The 19,896-nt window shown below is 45.8% G+C and overlaps 1 protein-coding gene and 1 long non-coding RNA gene across 7 annotated transcripts in view; one reads left to right on the forward strand and one right to left on the reverse strand.

Moving 5' to 3' along the window:
- The window catches only part of Myo1b (myosin IB), a 166,306-nt gene extending 151,579 nt beyond the window's left edge, over positions 1-14,727 (reverse strand). For 3 of the 6 annotated variants that reach the window (NM_001290982.1, NM_010863.4, NM_001161817.2), the window contains exon 1: positions 14,425-14,642. The gene's annotated coding sequence lies outside the window, so the exon portion shown is untranslated. Of the gene's footprint in view, positions 1-14,424 lie in introns of all 6 variants that reach the window. The other 3 variants (XM_006495767.3, XM_006495766.3, XM_006495764.3) reach the window with 1 other exon arrangement.
- A 98-nt stretch (positions 14,728-14,825) lies between these two features.
- On the forward strand, positions 14,826-18,652 carry Gm33795. The gene is made up of 3 exons (XR_001778914.2): positions 14,826-15,168; positions 15,405-15,587; positions 15,662-18,652. It is a non-coding gene; the product is annotated as a predicted gene, 33795 (long non-coding RNA).
- Positions 18,653-19,896: the final 1,244 nt, after the last annotated feature.

Here is a 19,896-nt window from a genome sequence, read left to right on the forward strand (position 1 = left end):
GGGAGGGGAGTTGAGGAGGAAGTAGAGACAAAGTAAGGCAGAGAGAGAGGGGGATGGAGGGAGGGGGAGGACAAGAGGAGAGGAGGAGGAGTGGCTGGCGATAAACACTTGGAGGGATGGAGGGAGGGGAGTGGGGAGAGAAGGAATAAAGAAGGAAGACAGTAATAGCCCACAGTATCATTTATGACAGCAAACCAACATAATTGGAAAATAAAGGACTGTGCCGAAGAAATTATAGTACCCAATGGAATACGATGCAGCCATGAAATGTATTTGAATAACTGTGCATTCCCAGCACAAAGTAAAGACATGATCGCTACATATAATACATTTAATTAAAGCATCTCACGGTATGAACTTGCTCAATTAGGTGACAACTCAATACAACATTTTAAAACTAGGCAGCAACACAGAAAACGTCTTCTATGTTTACAATTATATTTCTAAATATAAACATACGAGGTTAGAAAGTTCAGAAATGACTATAGTTTTCATTTTAAGGTAGTATGATTAAAAAAACAACAACAACAACAAACAAACAGAAAAACAAATTCAAGATCAGGTTCAATGATGACTCTGACCTCCTGATCCTCACTCTGCCTCCTAAGTGCTGGGCATACAGGCGTGATAAACTCCCAGGCCTACCTTTATGTAGTGCTGGGAATAAAACAGAGTCTCCTGAATGGTAGATAAATATTCTACCACTCTATTAATCCCAAATCATCCCCCCTCCCTCTCATCCACCTTCATGTTCTTTCTCTCTCAATGTGCAAAATCAAGCCAGAAAATGAAAATGAAAATAAATTTTAAAAAGAAAAAAAAATCAGAAAATTTTTAAAAGGTCACTTCAAAGAAAGTTGGTCAGTCAGTCGGTTTTGTGTTAGCCAACTACTCATGGGCATAGGAGTTACCCTGGAGTGTGGCTGGTTGGGGCAGGGCTGGTTAGGGGCCGGGCTTTGTGTTCATGCCCCTTTCTCAGAGCCCAGATTTTATCTGGCTTGTGTGTGCTGTCACAATCTCTGATAAGTCTCTTTTTTTAACTCTACGTTCCAAACTCTATGTGAGATGTTCTTAAAAACTATTCTCTAATATAAAATATCCAAAAGCGTTCTAACAATCCCATATTCTATGAATGGCTCGGGGACAAGTTGGAAGTTTACGAGAGAAGTCCTAAATTCTTAAATCCCTTTGACTGGCCTTCCATTTCCCTGTTGCATCTGCAATAATCTCAGTACAAATTCTCACAAGACATAATCTGCCCTACACCCAACCATTCTTGAAAACTGTCAGTGTGAGACACTCAAAACTGACTCTTTCTAGAAACCCAACTCTGCCCAACGGAACATAAAAACAATGCACAACTGCAAAGCTGGAGCACCAGCCAAGGCTGCTGACAGCTCTAGAAACAAAAACCAGCCAGACACAAGCCGGGGCTAAAAACAACGGTTACAGTGGAAGAGATCTCTCAGGAGGCAAAGGTGAATCAGGTAGCCACTGGCCACAGACTGTGTGCAACAGGAACCTAGTGAGGAGCTACACTCCAGGGCCATCAAATACAAGACAGGTCACCCCAGGAGCCACAGAACTGTACAACTTGCCTCCAACACCCTCCCTACACCTAGGTCTTGTTTTCTAATTGCCAAGACAGACCCAGCATTAAAGGAGAATCCACGATGTTACTGGGTTTCTTCAAGGTTCAGGCCTTAGCCTTGCCATGCCCAACTTGAACTCGACACAACAGAATTAGGAATAAAGAAAAATCAATCTGCAAGATCGTGCCAACTCCGTGTGTCTCTATAACACCCACCAAGCATCACTGACAGACACCCCTGTGCCTCTGCCATGCTCAAACAGATGTCAAGAACCGCTGTGACGAAAGCTTTGAAAAGCAGCAAGCCCTAGTTATGACCACACTATCCACCCAGATCCTGCTGCAGTTGCTACAGACTTCCTAAGGCTAATATAACTAATTGTCATATTCAATGACTGCAGGATAAAAACAAATTGCAGAACAAGATTTTTAGAAACAGGCCGTACTTCTGTTTATTTAAATGCCCACCTCAAGTAAGCAACTCTCCCCTGATGCCAGGCAACGCAGACTCCCCAGGTACCCTTGCGGCCTGATAGGATTACTTTCAAACTACCTGTAGATAAACTTCTCAGAAAAAAACACTTCTCCACGCACAATTACAGAAAGGGAGAAACACAAGGAGGGCTGAAAAGCTTGGTGAAGTCTCCATAAGAGAAATTAAAAGCAATGAGGTTTTGAGGAAACTTATCAGATTGGCATGGTTTCCTTGTGAAAATGCATTGGGTAACTTTCCAGAATTCTAGTCTACTAGTATGGAAAAGTTCAAATTTTCTTATACATACACAATGGTAATGCAATGGAGACAAACCCCAAGTAAATAGGCAAAGAGAAAAATTCATGCCCAGCATGCACTTGACCACCCCTTTCAGAATCCAACGCTGCAAGGAAGGCTCTGGGTGTTTTTGGAACCTTAGGCTTAGTTCATAACTTCTCTTGCTGGATCTAAGTATGCCTAAATAAAAGGCCACTTGGTTTGGAAGGTGAAAAGCATTTTACCAGGTGGTAAGAAATCAAATTTACTCCTTGAGCATGCACCGCAGACATGCATGACAGCAAACGCAGGGAGAGAGGTGGGATGAAGAGGAGAGGCATCTAAGGGGAGATGGAACAGAAGGGAGCAAAGGAGTAGGGGATGACTGGGAGTCCTTCAGGGAACACAGAGACAAAGAGGGAAAAGGACACCAGAAGCAACTCTCAAAGAGGGGCTCCCAATGCACACAGCCCTTCTGCTAACATTGGGGTGGCTTCTGTTGAGGCTGTTTGGACAGAGTTGAACACACCATTGCATTTCTGCAACGCTTAGACACGCCAGGAAAGTTCTGTACCAGAGAAAGTTGCCAGTACCAGACTGTCAGTCAATCCTTTTGCTCTCCTTCACCACGCAGCATCTGAGCTAGCTCGGCTGCTCCTTTTTCCAGTAGGTGTATTATAATCAGTGGTCAGGGGAAAAGCAATAAGAGGGGTAACAATACAAGAGTTGTTGCTCTACTGTCCTGACAACCACTGCCAACCTTTCTTCCTGTGCCATTTTCTTCTTACATACGTGCCCAAGAAGTATGTCAAAGTCTCTGTTAGTCATAAATTAGACACATGGCTTGGATTAAATAGATCTGAATAACCCAAGGAGGGGTGAGTGGCCTTAGGAATCCATTCTCAAAAAGACTGAACAATAGGAACTAACAGAGTTCTTGCTTTGGGCTGGCAATACACATGTGTACACACATATTCCTCACAGAATCCCTACTACAGCCCAGAGTCTGTTATTACTCACATTTTGCAGATGAGGAAACAGGTAGACACAGACTCAACACTAAAGCACAGACACAGGCTAGCAACACTAAATACAAAAGCCAACGTTCAAAGCCAATGCTTATTTGAACCCTGCACCAGCACACCACACTGTTTTTCACTCATATAAGCTCAGATGGAGTTGCCCCAAGTGCAAAACCTTGACCAAACAGAGCTGCACAGCCATGTGAACAGGGTGCAAAGACCTCAGAGGAATACAAATCACTCTCCCCCCTACTCCCATCCTGCTTTTGGGAGCAGCCTTGACCTCTAAGCAAAGACAGCTACTTCCCTGGACGCTTGGATGCTCCACAGAAGCAGTCAGTGGAAGGGCAGCAGCAGTAAATGTTCAACTAATGATGGAGCTTAGTCCCCCCAAAACCCATCAGAAGCTTAAATATCCTGAGCTGAAACTGCATCTCGTCTACCCTGCCTCGGGAACCTCACAACACAGCAATGCAGGACACCGCAGGCTACTACAGGTTTTAGTTCTCTTAGCCTGCAGCCCATGTTTGCTGAGGGACGTTGTGGCTCCCATCCTGCCCGGCATCTGGACAGAGTAACAAGATAAATATTGTTAGCTGGAGAAAAATCAAACTCCAAAGTACAGTTCCCACTGAATGCATATTGCTTTCAGAAACACCATCATAAATTCAGTCCATGAGGTAAGAAATAGGGGCTGTCTGAACTAAAAGCCTCGGTGGCAGAAAACCTAGAAGTAGGGTGTCTATTCCACCACAAGGCAGCCCTATCCCTATTCAGGCAGCTTGTTTGGGAGAGAGGCATACTGACCAGAAATAAGTTGGCTTACCTTAGATGGTAATTCCACAACTCATCAAAGTAAGAACTTGACTTAAGTCCGTGATGACTGGCGCTACCCTTGACCCATCGTGCACCTGAGGGGACCCCACCTCAGGGCTCAGCAGTCTCCCTTGGTTTGCTTAATTTACTTTTCACTCTAATCTATGTGGATCTCTGAGTAGACAAGAGGAGGCGAGAGGAAGAGGAGGAAAGAGATGTAGGGATCTGTAGTCCTCTCTACAGCCATGTGGGCTCTTGAGCTTGCTCTTCCATGAAAGTACAACTAAACCTTCTCTGTTCACAATTCTGACCCTGCTATGGTACCCACGACATAGAAAGCATCCAAATATTTGATGACTACATCAAAATGAATGCATTTAAATAACTAAAAGTCACCTTTCCTTACTTCCAAAAGTATATCATTTTAAATTAAAATGAATTGTGACATTCCCAACACATGCTCAAGTTACTTCCTGCTTCACTGAAAGCCGCCTGACTTCCGGTCCCATAGCAAGTACCTATGAGAAGACATTTAAATCAACCAAGAGCTATCTAATGAACAAATAAATACCCAGTCAATCCCTTCTTGATACACCAGAAACAGCAATCACAAAGGCATTAAACACTGACCACGAAAGCCATAAACACCCTAGAAAATCTAACAAAAGATGAGAAAGACTTTCACACATAAAGTACATATTAAATTTCACTGGGAGGTTGTAAAAAACCTAAGTAAACAGAGAGGTTTATCAGGTTTGTGGCCATAAGCCATAAGACTATAAAGCCGTCCATTCTCCCTGAATTTCTATTAAGATGCATGCAATTCCAGTAACACAAAACTGAGGGTGGAGCGAGGTGGGTGTGAGGAGCTCACAGCGAAGTTGGAGAACACAGGCACAAGTGACACAGACACTCAGCTGCGTGTGGCGCTGATACAAGTATAGAGAATGCTATGAATCCAGTAACTGCACTATGATAATGCTTAGCGTTATTTTTACCATATGATTGCTTCAAATATAGTCTCTTCTCTTAAGTTCAACCAGGGCGCACTGTAAACTCAAAAGTACAAGAACACCATGAATCTGGGGTAAAAACTGGTAAAGAAAATAGGGAAAGAACTGGATACTCTTAAATGTGTTTAGTGGATGGGGCACTTGGAAGAAACAAGCTGTTTTGTTTTGTTATTTAAAAAAAAGCTGGGTGTGATAGCTGGGTGTGGCACACAAACCTTTAATCTCAAAGGAGGGAGCAGAAAGATCCCTGTGAGTTCAAGGCTAGCCAAGGCTACAGAGAAAATGGGTGCCCGAGTGTGTGTGTGTGTGTGTCTGTGTCTGTGTCTGTGTGTGTGTCTGTGTGTGTGTCTGTGTGTGTGTCTTGTGTGTTGTGTGTGTGTCTAAAGAAGGAAGGAAAGAAGGAAGGGAGGGAGGGAGGGAGGGAGGCAGGCAGGCAGGCAGGCTGGCAGACAAAAAGAGCATTATGAAGTTAACAGGATGAAGCATATGCAATTCATGCAGGACATATTCTCAGCAGAGTCAGACAGCCATGGATTTGAAAATGTCCAATGAAGTGACAACAGCAGTTGTGCAGAAATAAGTTCCTCAAGAGGGTACCTACCGGAGGCATCAGGCAGATGTGTGACAGCCACAGCTCCTTCTCAGAACTTCACTGCACATATCCACAAAGGCCAGGAGGTCATCCCGAAAGGAAACTTACTTCAAAGGAAGCAATTCAAATGAAGTAGTAGCAACATTGGCCAAGGAACCCTCTTTATGTAATTTATGAGAGTCATTTTTCCCAGTCTGCTACTCTTTTTGTGGAACAAGCTATTTGGGGCAAGTGCTTTTAAAAGTCTAAAGCAGAATAAAGGCTTCAGGGTTCCAACAGAGAGTGCAAGCTGAATTTAGCAATGACCTAGGTGGATAAAAGGTCACAGAAAACAGATAAGTGGGTGATAAGGATGCTTTTTAGTAAAAACAGTCAAGCTAAGCACAGATTTAGATGGGTCTGGGGGACAGTGAGCCACCTCCACAGGAAACAAAACCAGCACTTTGTGCCTGGCCCTGTCTCAAGTACAGCCAACATCCTTTCATGTGCATCTCTGCAGAACTTGGGGATTCAAAATCAAAATAACAACTCCACAAGTTCTATCTTTAAGGAAGGTAAGAAACATAGAGCTTATAAGATAAAAATAAACAAGTCAAGATTAACTTCACTAGGCCTGAAAGGTGTTTTAAGAAACTGCCCTAATAATGGGTGTTCAAGACCCCCTTGGTCATGCATAAAACCTACATGGGAAGTCCCACTGCACTTCCTTCCCCCAAATGTCACAGAACATGAAAGGAGGAAGCCCTAAGTCACAACCCTTCGTGGCAGTTCACATGCTTCTATGACTACTTCTCCGCACCCTGGAGATGTCAGGCAAATGAGAACTTTTTCCTATGTGGCTCACCCTGTCACGTGCACATTCATAACTATGGTTCCTCTACTTGAAATGTAAGTGGATTATAGGAGGACTGAAAAATACAGCTAGCAATGCAAACTGGCGCAAACCCAATGTTATGAAAATTAAGCTATTCCTCAAGGCAGCTGGGCTCTGGCTCTAAAGTGAATGGACGCTGGCAATGCTTTTGAAACTCTTTGAAGGAGGAAGAAATGGTCGGCTAGGATGCGAGCATGTTTCCTATCTGAACACGGCAAAGAGCTCTGCAGGGGAGAATAGCACAGAATTTAAAGGGAAGGAGCGGGGAGGGGAGTTTACACACTGAGAACTGTGAGTGGGGCGATAGGAAGCAATCAGTTCTCTGGGGGGAGGGGTGTGCGGGGGAGGGGTGTGTGTGTGTGTGTGTGTGTGTGTGTGTGTGTGTGTTTAGGTCAGTGCTTGAAATTTTTTCTTAAACCAGGGAAGGGGCATAACAGGTCCATGACACATGTACATAAGGCCAATAACTAATAATTTCTTCCATTTTCTTTCAATTTAGCTTTCTAAAAGTTATTTAAAGATACTAAATTCTAAACTGGGAAATGGTGGTACATTTAATCCCAACACTCCAGAGGCAAAGGCAAGCAGGCAGAGCTCTGATTTTTAGGCCAGCCTGGTCTACAGAGTGAATTCTAGGATACCCAGGGCTACACAGAGAGATCCTATCTCAAACAAACAAACAAACAAGGAACAAAACAAAACACAAAAGAATGCTGAATTCTTAGGCTGGATAAGACCAGGACTCAAGAGTTTGTCCAAAGAATCTCAAATTCAAGGCCAGCCTGGGCTAAACAGTGGGTGAGACCTTGTCCCATTTAAGACTGGGGACAGGGAATACCCAGGTGATTTGGGCTTGCTGCTGCTCCCCTCCACTCCCTGCCCTTACGCCACCCCACCCCAGTGCTACAGATTAAACTCAGAGGGCATCTAATACTAGGCAAGGGCTCTACCTATACCACAGCCCCAAATATTTTTATCATATATTCAGGGGAAATCTGTGTGGTAGTTACATACATGCATCCAGCATGAAGGACAAAATATTAATTGCCTGAATTTCTCTTTTGAAAAAGTTTAAAAACTTACCAAAAACAAAACAAAAATAAAAACAAAACCCTAAATTTTCTTTTCATGTTAATGGCAAAACTCCATTTTCTCCAAAATCTCAGGGCACCTAACGCCCCTGAAAAACCCAGCTTGATATCCTCTTAGGCTTGTCTGTGCTAGAAGGAAAGACAGAAACCTGACTGCTTGTCAGGTGCAGAAATTCTACTAACCCCCTTTCCCCCTCCCCCCTTCTCCCTGAGTCTCTCAAGCCAACCTCTGCAGGGGCAGACACACACACACCATTTCACACCATATTACCCTGTACTCACTATGACTACAGCACACTGTTTCCACCTACACTGATGGCCTGAGGCCAGCTGAGCTCCCAGGAAACTCCTAGACAGCGCCCAGTTCCCACAGAAAGAGATGTGAGGCTGTGGGCTTTGGGGAACTGACAAGAAAGATCACCAGCCAGAGCCTGGCTTCTCAGAACCAAGTCTCGTAGGGATAGGAATCAGGACAGGAGAGCTAAGCACAGGATTCAGAAAAGTGGGAGAAAGCAAACCATTTTCCCAACTACGGGCCAGCCAGGGCACATGCAGGAGGCCAAGCTCTAGATGACCAAGGAAACAAGCAAGGAAGAAGGAGTCTCTCTCCGAAGTGGATGCTCCCTCAAAATCCTCAAAACTCATCCCTTGAAAGTGGTTCAAGGCCAGTGAGAGAGTTCAGTTGGTGAAAGTGCTTGACACACGAGTTCTATGACCTAAGTTTGATCTCTGGGACCCATGGAAAGGTGAAAGAGAAACAAACAAATAAACAAAACCCTATGCCACAGAGTGTACTCATGCATGCACTTGCAACAGCATAAATCATGCACTTCTTGAAAAATATCATGAACGGCCCCGTTAGGACAATGTGAACTAGGAAGGTAATGGTTAGCATCAACGTGACAGAATTTAGAATTACCAAGGAGATGGGCCCCTGGGCATGTCTGTGGGGATTACTATGATTGTGCCGGGGTAAAAAGACCCATCCACTGTGGGTCACTCTCTGGCTGGGATCCTGGACGGTGTGAGTGGGAAATGTGTGACCGGCAGCAGCAGCAGGCATTCACTGCCCTCTGCCCATTGACTATGGGGAAAATATATCCAGCTGCCTGGAGCGCCTATGGCCCTGATGTCCCAGCTAAGACTGACAAGTACCTTGAAGTGTGAGCCAAAAGGAACAATTTCTTTAAGTTCCTTTGTCAAGGTATTTTAACACAGCAACAGGTACAGAGACTAAGACAGAAATATCCCTCCTTTATGGACATTTCTGGCTCAGCACAGCCTTTAAAACACAAATACACCTGAGGTGGTGGTGAAGTGACAGTCCCAGTGAACTCAGGACATAAGGATGTTGGAGCTAAGATCTGACAATTGCCCATGTGTTGCTCACTCCTTCTCACACGAATTCCAGGGATTAGACCTCAGGGTCCTGGGCCTGAATCGTCTAGATGGAAACAAAGCCAAGGAAGGAGCGGGCACCCGTGCCACACTTCCTTCCTCTCTTCCCACTTGGTTATTTTCAGCTTCTGTCGGAGCAGCATGCATTGCCTTGGCCTCGATCGCCACAGCTGTCACAGCCATTTTCTTCATCTCAACAACATCCACCCTCTAGGCAAATCCATCTGCCCTGCTACACTGTCCTTGGAGACACAGTGGATTTCCTTTATTGCTCTTGAAAGGTGTCAAATACAGGGTCTCACTCACATCAACTGGGTGCTTAACAGAATACGAACTGATGAAGAAGGTCCCCAAAACTGTCACAGGTGACCAAAATCTGAAGAGTCTGCTAAGCACCTTTCTCCCCATCCCCCAAGCACTGCTTCAGTGCTGGCCTGTAGAAAGATGCTCACAGACAAGAACTCACATATATTGCCTGTCTTGGAGAATTAATGATGTAAAGAGACCAAAGTCGCTGGTATGCCATTGACCCTGGAGATCAGATAGTATCCTGGGCTGAAATACTTAGACAGGGGCTGAAATACTTAGACAGGGCATAATTTACAGTCTCTAAATTCTTATCGTAGGAACTAATATGTATGTATGCATACATACAATATATATATATGTGTGTGTGTGTGTGTGTCTGTGTCTGTGTGTCTTTGTGTCTGTGTGTGTCTGTGTGTGTGTGCACTATAAGTGGAGGGATGTGATTTTTTTTTTTTTACCTGCCCCAGGAACATTCTGAGAAGTCCATAAATAATTCAATGCAAATCTCCATCCTGTACTTGGTGGTTACTCTTGGGCCAAGGTCTGGTCCTTCTGCCCAGCACCACTCTGTTCCAGCCCAAGGATACAGGTCACTTCTGTTCCCCTTTTATACTGATGTCTAAACTAGTTCACTTCCCAGTAGGAAAGGACTAAGTACACAAATCATGTGGAATGTGAGTTCCCACAGAGCTCAGTAATGTGATGATCTCAGAGGATCCAGCGGAGGAAGACCCTTGACACTTCTCTATGGAAGAATGTCTTCTGTAAAGGGCTCTTGCCAGGAGCACGGGAAGCGTGTGCTGGGAATATCCTCAGCCTGCGGCTGCCTGTGTTTCCAGCTCTGATGCCCCACTTCCTCTCTGCATCACATTCCTCCTGGGTCTCAGCTGAGGAGGAGCAAAGGGCAGTGTTCTCAGAGGCCTTAAGAGAAAAAGCCAAAATGGATGTCAAGCAAGAAATAGGAAATACTATATATAAAGTCAACTTCTAGTCTACCAATTTGAAATGTTTTCTTTTTTTAAAAAAAAAGAGAGCTTAATTTTAAATGCTGGCCCCGAAATAAAGTTGTTTCATTGAAGCTTATGTAAACTGGGTGTGGTGGCATATGCCTATAATCCCACTGTTCATGGGATGTAAGGATGGCAAATTCCAGGCCAGCCTTGGAAAACACCAATAAAGGGAGCTAGAGATGCAATCCCTTGGGAGGGTGCTTGCCCAGCATGCAGGAAGCATGAAGTTCAGTATGCAACACCTCTGAAAACCCAGTGAAGCAGCAGGAAGCAGAACAGATGTCCAGGGTCATCCTCAGCTACATAGTGAGTTCTAGGCCAGCCTGGGCTACATAAGACCCTGGTGGGTTGTTGTTGTTGTTGTTTTAAGTATGCTTATAAACTTTTCAAATATTGCCATTTTAAAGTCGTGGTGCCACTTATCTGGCCTGCCAAAACTATTCTGCAGTGGCTTTAGGAAGGGTCAATGCACATAATGCACATGAAAGTGATTTGGAATCTGCAAAAAGCTAATCAAAAGGCAAATTATGATTATTCATAAGATTTTGCTTATGTGTTTGTTTGCTTGTTGTTTGAGACACAATCTCCCTACATAACCCTGGAACTCAGTAGTCCAGGCTGGTCTCAAACTCACTGTCTGCCTCTGCCTCCAGATAACTGGGATTAATGACATAGCGCAATTATACTGTGTTTAGTTAGAACACTGACTTTAGAATTGAGCACTCAGACTTCATTTCTGTCCCTTCCTGGATACTGTACAACTATAATACAAGAAGCAAAGTACTAAGCAAGGAGCATTGGCTCACACCTATAATCTCAGCACGTCAGAGGCTAAAGCAGGAGGATTACCTTGAGTTAACAGCCAGCCCAGGATATATAGTGATTTCTAAGACACTCTGGGTCACAAAGACCTGTCTCAAAACAAAAACCAAAAATAAAAAAAAATAAAAAATTTAAATAAAAATGTAACTGGGTCTGGTGGGTTGTGCTTACTAAGCTAGCCCTAGGGGTGAAAGACGAAGCAGAATGATCAAGAGTTCAAGAGCAATCGATCTCAAGCTCCATAGTGAATTCTAGGCCAGCCTGGGCTGACACCTTTGGCCACGTTGTTTTATTAAAGATTAATATAGTGATGAAGCCTATAAAATTCTACACATAATAAACCTACTAAATGGTAACTATAATTAGTGTTGGCCTATTTAATTAATATGTAAATGTCTAGCTATTGAAAATAGTGGATCAGAGGAGGAAGACAAACCTCACCCAAAGCAGATCAAGTGGTACCAGCAGGAATATACAATAGACGCCAAGGATGTTACAGTGCTCTTAGACAAATGTCCATCTCACTCGAAGCCCACACCCTTCCCCAGTGAAGTCGGTCCATCCCTGTTGCTTTGCATAGCTCTGTAGGGAAAGTTGGTGTTAAACACCAGACTTGACAAAGTGATGACTCATCCCAGAGGGGGTGCAGCGAGTTGCCAGGCTTATCACACAATCCCGCATCCACTGGGACAGCCAGAGGCCAGAAATCAGCTATTTAAGGAGTCTCCCATTCAGAATTCCTGCAGCAGCCGTAATGCCCTAGCGCTTTACATGTTGTTGATGTATAGACCAAAGAGCACTTGGGAGGACTCCAATTGAACTCACTTAACAAAAACAACTCCCATGAATGAAAAGCCTAGAACAGTAGGCTAACAACAAAAGAGCGTGTCCATGGCCAGGCAGTGTGACAGTTGTAATGGCACACAACTTGACATCTGGACACTGTCCTGCTACAACCTCACATCATGATGGCTTCTGAGGACATGTTCCACGCCTCTACAGCCTGGCTTGGAAGCTCGACCACATCCCCCTCAGAAGCAGACAATCCCTCAGCAGGCGGACGCTTGCGCAGCTCTTTTCCATTACCACTTAGTGGGCACAAAACATTTTTTCCTCCAGAGTGAGCTCCCAATTCGCCTTCTAAGGTTAAAAAGCTTTCTGCTTTGGTTCCTCTTGACAGCAAATGACCAAAGTGGTGGTTTCATGGTGGCCCCTCAGCTTGTCCAAAAGGAAACACTGGTCCCAGCCAGAAGGCTGTAAGTTATCACCACAGTAATTCTAACCTGCATTGGACTTTGGGTCTCTTCCATCAGAGTCCCACAGGCTTAACTATGAACCTGGAAATGTCAGCCTCCCCTCCCCACCCCACCCCCAGTTCTGCTTGGAAAACCTTGTTCAGAAACACCCATAGCTTGATTCCCCCAGGTTTGCTCCCACTCCCAAAGTCAATTTATCCTTCTGGAACTCTTGATTCCAATCTAGGACTGGGTCACTTTAACAAACACCCAATGTTACTCCTAAAAACAGTGAGAGAGAGAGATTCACTGTCAGGCAGGGTTCTCTCTCTTACTCCCGTAGGCTCACAGGAAAGCCCAGAACACTTGAAGTCATGACTCCAGTACACAAACCCACAATGAGTGTCGGGTGGGTCTTTTCTTTCTTCTGGGACCAATGAAAAAGAATCTTGCATCATCTTACTCATTTATTTAGCAATCTGATTTCCTGGTGCTTCCCAGGCCCCAAATGTTCTTGGAAAAGCATCCTAACTGAACTGTATGATAACGGAGAAAACTATTTTTTGTCAAAAATGGTTCTATACACACCTAACAGGGTGTGGTAGTGCACACCTTTAGTCTCAGCTCTCAGAGGGCAAAAGCAGGCAGTATCTCTGAGTTTCAGGTCAACCAGGGAATAAACCATGTCTCAAAAAGTTTTTTGGTTTTTGGTTTGGTTTTGGTTGTTTGTTTGTTTGTTTGTTTGTTTTCTTCTTAGACAGGGTTTCTCTGTATAGCCCTGGCTGTCCTGGAACTCACTTTGTAGACCAGGCTGGCCTTGAGCTCAGAAATCCGCCTGCCTCTGCCTCCCAAGTGCTGGGATTAAAGGCGTGCACCACCACGCCCGCTTTGGGGTTTAGTTTGTTAGCCTATCCGAGCCACAATAAAATCCACAGATACACATGCACACATATATCCTGATTCATTGTGAAAAATATTTCAAAACAAAACAAACAAAACAAAAGAAGCCCTCTTCGTCCGTTATAAATAACAAGATCTGCCTTCAGCAAACTCCCATAGCCAGAGCCTAGAACTTCAAGAAAGAACAGAACTTGCTGCACCAATTAGTGCTAGGCCGTAGTATGAACAAAGCACCGCAAATAAACTCCACAGGCCTTTAGACAGAAGGTTGTGTTTGTAATTAACTCCAACGCACTCTCATTACCCCCTCCCCAGAGCTCCACCCAGCCCAGCGCCCTGCAGGGCTCCCGTTCCCAGTCTGGTTTCCATTCGAGCCCCGCCCCCTTCCCCTTGCCTCTCTGGGACTGTGAATCAATCCCATCCCGGGCAGGAAACGGGACCCGGGGCAGCCCCCTCCGCTGTGGCGGAACAAAGGAGCGGAGCGCAGCTGCACTCGCAGGGCGATCCATCGGGTCCGGTCGCCCCTCCGGGTGCGCCGCGGCCGGGGCACACCGCACCTGAACCCCACTCCCCAGGACGCCCCATTGTTCCACCTCCGCCTCCACCTCCGCTTCTCCTTCCCACAGGAAGCCATAAGCTTGTCCTTCCATAGAACCTGGGGCCGGGAAACTCCAGTGGGCCAGAGGGATGGAGGGGGATGCGAGTGGGCCCGCGGGAAGCAGGGTTCCCCAGTGCCCGTAGGTAGGAAGCCAATAACACAAAGTGAGAGAACAACTTAGTTTGTAAGCCCCTTCCCTCTCCTGCCGCCCCCGAAGCCACACGGGGCCGCGATCACCCTCGACGACCTCGAGCGCGCGTGGGTTCACGGTGGAGTGCCTCCGCGCCCCACAGGAGCGCCCCGGGAGCTGATGACCCGGGATTGCAGGCTGCGGCTGAGCCTGGGGCCGCGCGCACAAAGGCACGGGCGGGAAGGGAGCCGGCACGGGGGAGTGCAGCGTACCTCGCCCGGCAACCGCTCGGCCACTCCGTCTCCGCGTGCTGCTCGCTGGCCGCCGCCTGGGGAACGCGGGTCAGATCCGATGCGGGGCTTGTGCCACAGTTGCTGCCGGGGATCCCGCGCCGCTCAGCCGACCGTGCGTTCAGTGCACCCACACCGCGTCCGCCGGCTGGGCTCCGAGTGCGCTGGCTAGAGGCGCGGCGGCGGCGCGGCCACTCCCCTCTCCCGGCGGGGGCGGCGACCTCACCGCCCGGACGCGCCCCTCGCTCCCTGGCCGCGGTTCACCCAGGCGCGCAGGCCGCACAGCGCCCCCCGGTGAGCACCCGGCGGGCGGGGACACCCAGGAAAGCGCACTGGCCCTTCACCTTGGCCACTGCATGATCCGCGAACTGCAGACCAGAGATGCAGAGCCGAACAGCTGCAAGAGCCTGGGCGCGAACCTCAGCAGAGAGAATATTCTTCTCCACATTGCCTACCCTCCTAGGTCCAAGTTTGGGTGCCCAAAAATATCACAAAATGACAATTTAATGGAAGAGAAAATGGCCTGCCATGTGAGGCTTTTATTGTCTCTGTCACTGACATACATATTGAATATACCATTAGGTACTGAGCAATGACTGGCAATCACTTGGCCATGGTAGAGGGTCTGAAGACTCAGGACTCCCAGCTTCTCACTCCAGGTGTCTTCACCACGCTGGGATTCGGGACAAGCCACATGACCCTGGGTCTGGCTTGTTCCTGGAAGAGGTAAGGGTGTTCATCAAACTTACTCATGGGGTGAGGTGAGGATTACATGGCTGGGGTGTTAAAAGCGCGGCAGACACAGTAATTATTACTCATGAATCTGACGACTTTATCCTATAATGAAATAAATTGCCATAAATGGGGCCAGGTTTAAGTGCACTGACCTATATCTGGATACTGTCACTGAAAGGAGGCGAACCAAAGATTTCCAACCTTATATAGTCACTCTGTCCCTCCAGCACAGGCCCCAGGACTTCTCAGAGGCTACCAAGACCCTCCTCTACAAACTGACCTGCTGGGAATTCTAGCATCATTGACGGAACCAGCATCAGTTAGGTCTTCAGTCGGCATGGTAATGGTTTAAGCTAACATATTTTGAGTAGTGGATACAATTTTATTTAATCTTCACAAAAACCTGTGAGGTAAGTTACTTTTCAATTTTTGTTTTTGAGGCCAGGACAAACAAAGTCTGAGAGCTTTTTTTTCTTCCTTCCAGCTTATATACAACTATGGAGAACCTCCACAAATTCTTTGGTACACCTCTCATTGAGGAGTGCCATTTGATTGCCCTCCTCTTGAATACAGGCTGGACTGAATTCTAACAAATGGGATACAGTTGGTGGTATGACCAACCCAGCTCTCTCTCTCTCTCTCTCTCTCTCTCTCTCTCTCTCTCTCTTTCTCTCTCTCTCTCTCTCTCTCTCTCTCACTGTGAGGGAGCACACAGAAGCCAGGTATAGCCATATATTCCAGACTAAGAGTGCCCGCATCTGCTCACTGTCCCAGCCATGTGGCTGTGTGAGCCTTAAAGTTGACTTAGTCACAGTCACCTTATACTACATGAAGTAAGACCTAGAGTGAAACCCCAGCTAACTCAAGTCAGTCTCCAGAAACATGAAGTGAAGGAGGGTTTGTCATTGGTGACTTGGCCTAGTGGTAGCATAAATGATTGCCTCCACCACAGCTGACCAAACAAGCTACCCTAGACCTTGATAACTTAGTACAGTAAAGACACCGCTCTCAGCTTCCAGAGAAACAAAATATAGACCTACTACATGGCAACATGTTTTAATATGTGCCAGATCTTTGGTTCCATCTGCTTATAGCAACTGGGCAGCAACAGGACCTCTGAACCCTCCTGGCCAATCTATCTTCTTCAAAATACAATGACAGGTTCATAAACTATAAGTCAGTGGCTTGCAGAGTAGGGACAGGAAACTTTTGAGTCAGGAGTCTGTGTATCATAGACTGGCTTCAAACTTACTGTAGCCTATGATGATTGAACACATCTCCTTTGCCTGTGCTCACCTCGAGTGCTTAGGACTGCATGCAGACCCCCTGTTCCATGCAGTGCTGAAAATAAGTCCAGGCCTTTACATGTGCTCAGCAGGCACTCTACCAACTCAGGTGAATTCCCAGACTAAAAACTTTTGATTGCCAGATTTCGGTGAAGAGTTAAGGCAATGCTCAGTGCTCTATTTGGAGCAATAAGAGGAAGTCTTAAGGATGCCTGCCCTAAGGAGAGATGGGAACCTAGCTAGGCTAGAATACTTCTGATCTCTTGTAGCAGGGAAAACTGAAGCTTACTTCCTGCTTTTATGTAGTTCTTTAAAAAAAAAGTACTAGGAACTGTTGGCTTCATCTAATAAAGACTGAGAAAATTAACCAAGAAACTACTAGAAAACCTTGCAAAGATCAGCCCCAGAGCATGTCACAATTATTTTTAAAAACACTATTAGCCTAGTTTTCATAAACCCCAAGCTTTCTGAAGACAGACTATAACATAAGGGTTTGAAATCACTTTACCTTCCTGATTGTACTTCTTAAAAGCCAATCAATCAAGAGATTTTAAGAAAAGATTAAAGCTGTCCTAACAGTTGTCAAAAGTTGATAAATCCACCAACTACAAAGTCTTCCCCCCCCCCAAACTTTCTCTTTGGTCTTTTTGGAGGAAATAGAATGTATAAAGAAAGACTATTGGTAAGAGTTCAAGGTGGAAAACATAAATTAGCAAGTCCCAGGAGTAAAGGCATCTAGGGCCTGAGCTTCACCCAACAGACCAGAGCGCAGGCTCCCACAACAGTGGAGAATTGCCAAGCTGTGTCAAGCAGAGAATGAAAGTGTTCATGCCTGTAGGATTTCTTCTCTTTAAAAACATTTTTAGGAGCCAGGGAGATGGTTCAGTGGGTAAAGCACTCTGGCAGGTCTGCTAACCTAAGCTCAACTCTTGGAACCTAACTAAACTGAAGGAGAGACAGGACCCCAGAAAGTTGTCTCCAAACTCCCCAAGTGACCCCTGGAACTCCAGTGCCTCCCCCAACAATAACAGTAATGAATAAGTAAAGTTTTTTTTTTAATAGCATAAAATGTTTTTCAAGGAGTTCGAAAGAAAAGTGACAGAACCGCAAAACCTGTTCCTGCCTTATTTTGGCATTAGAAAGCACAAGCGTGGGCTAGATGTCAGAATTTCAGAGTTCTTCGGTGTTCCTGGTTGAGCTGGCTTTGCAACTTGAGCCAGAAGACTCACTTCTCTGCCTCTGCTGGTTAGTTTTTTGTCAACTTGACACAAGCTAGAGGCACTTGGGCAAAAGAGACCTAAACTGAAAAAAAAAAAAAAAAGTCCCCCCTGGATTGGCCAGTTAGGCAAGGCTGTGGGGCATTTTCTTGATTCTTGATTGATGTGAGAGTGTCCAGCTCACTGTGGACAGTGCCATCCTAGGCTAGTGGTACCAGGCACTACAACATAACAAGCTGAGCAAACCATAGGGGTCATGCCAGGAAGCAGCACTCCTCCATGGCCTCTGCATCATTTCTGCCTCCAGGTTCCTGCCCTGTCTTCCCTCCATGAAGCTGAATAAATCCTGTCCTCCAAGTTGCATTTGGTCATGGTGTTTTATCACAACGATAGAAATTGTAACTAAGGCATCGTCTTAATCTTTTATAACTAGCAGAGAACTTCTGGCTGTGCCACAGTCTCTCTCCTCATCTGCCCACTTAAATGCTTATTTTATTTATTTCAAGCTCATGTGGAGCTGAGCATGTGTGAAGCCCTAGGCTCATTCTTAACAGTGTATGAAACAGGGGTGATTAGTGCATCAGCATGCAGTTCACTCAGGAGGTGAACACAGGGAAAGCAGAAGTGTCCAGTCATCCGAGGCTACACAGTGAGTTAGGAGCCAGTCTGTGGTACACAGACTCCTGTCTCAAAAGTTTCCTGTCCCTATTCTCAAAGCTTATTCAAAGCTCAGACTCCTCTTTTCCTGAACAGGGGTGCTAAGGTAAATCCTGCTGTCTGCATAAATCCATCTTGATCCTGCATTTGTTCAAAGTTGTGAACTCTACATGCTTGTATTCATTTGAAGGTTGGCTTCTCTAACTGAGTAATATCAACCTGCATATCAGACCAGCCAATCAATCTGCAAACACCAAATCCCTGGAAATACCACTTTTTACACCCAAGAAAATGTCTTAGTTATTATTTTATTGTTGAGAGGAAACACCATAACCAAAAAAGCAAGTTGGGGAGGAAAGGGTTTATTTGGCTTACACTTCCATACTGTTGTCTATCACCAAGAAAGTCAGGACAAGAACTCAAGCAGGGCAGGAACCTGGAGGCAGGAGCTGATACAGAGGCCATGAAGGGTACTGCTTGCTGCTTTATTCCCCATGGTTTATTCAGCCTGCTTTCTTATAGAACCCAGACCACTAGCCCAAGGATGGCACCGCCACCATGGGCTGGGCCCTTCTACAACGTTACTAATTAAGAAAATACCCTACAGCCAGATCTTATGGAGGCATTGTTCTCAATTGAGGTTTCCTTCTTCAAGGTAACTCTAGTTTGTGTATCACATTGACTAGCCAAAACAATTTTCTACTCAAAAAAAGAACCACGTTACAGAGAATCTCCTGTCCTGAAGAACATTTCTGAGGCTTCACATACATGCTGTCTCATGCAACCTGCACAAGAGAGGACTATTGTCCGTATGCTAATTTAGAGATGGTGAAACCAAAAAAGGATAAGCAGAGTGTATTAGTCACATTTCTCTAGCGTTGCAGATTTATGGATAGACTTCCCTTCTATATTAAGGGAATTTGTTGTTACGACTTACAGTCTGTAGTCCAACTAACCCAACGACGGGCAGCTGAGGATGGGAAGTCCAAGAATCGAGTAGTTGCTCAGTCCCACAAGGCTGGGTGTTTCAGCTGGCAAGTAAGTGCAAGCAAGCCTGAGGAGTGAGTCTTCCTTCTTGCAATGTCCTTACTGTAGGCCTCCAGCAGAAGGTGTGTCTTAGATTAAAGGATGTACCACCATGCCTGGATCTGGGACTTGCTTGTCTCAGACTGACCTTGAACTCATAGAGATCTCCTCGCCTCAGTCTCCTGGGATTAAGGGCGTGCACTACCTTGGCTGAGTGTAAGCTTGTCATGGCCACTATGCCTCAAGATCTCCAAGCCAAGAACCAGGTCGGAAACCTGTGTCTTCCAGCCTCAAGATCTGGGTCACAGGGTGAGCCCCCCAGTTCTGGATTGTAGTTAATTCTGGGTATAGTCAAGTTGACAACCAGGAATAGCCATCAGACACAGCAACATCCAGAGAGTGTACTCAGTGTGGCTCCAGCCTCTGGCTTCTGAGTTCTGCCTCTTCCCTCCTGGCTTGCTTCCTCTCCTTAGCAGGCTTCTTATCTGTGAGCCATTGTCGCCTGAAATTATTATGTTGTTTTCATAGTCCTC

The sequence above is a fragment of the Mus musculus genome, chromosome 1 (assembly GCF_000001635.26).
Source record: "Mus musculus strain C57BL/6J chromosome 1, GRCm38.p6 C57BL/6J".
Lineage (NCBI taxonomy): Eukaryota > Metazoa > Chordata > Mammalia > Rodentia > Muridae > Mus > Mus musculus.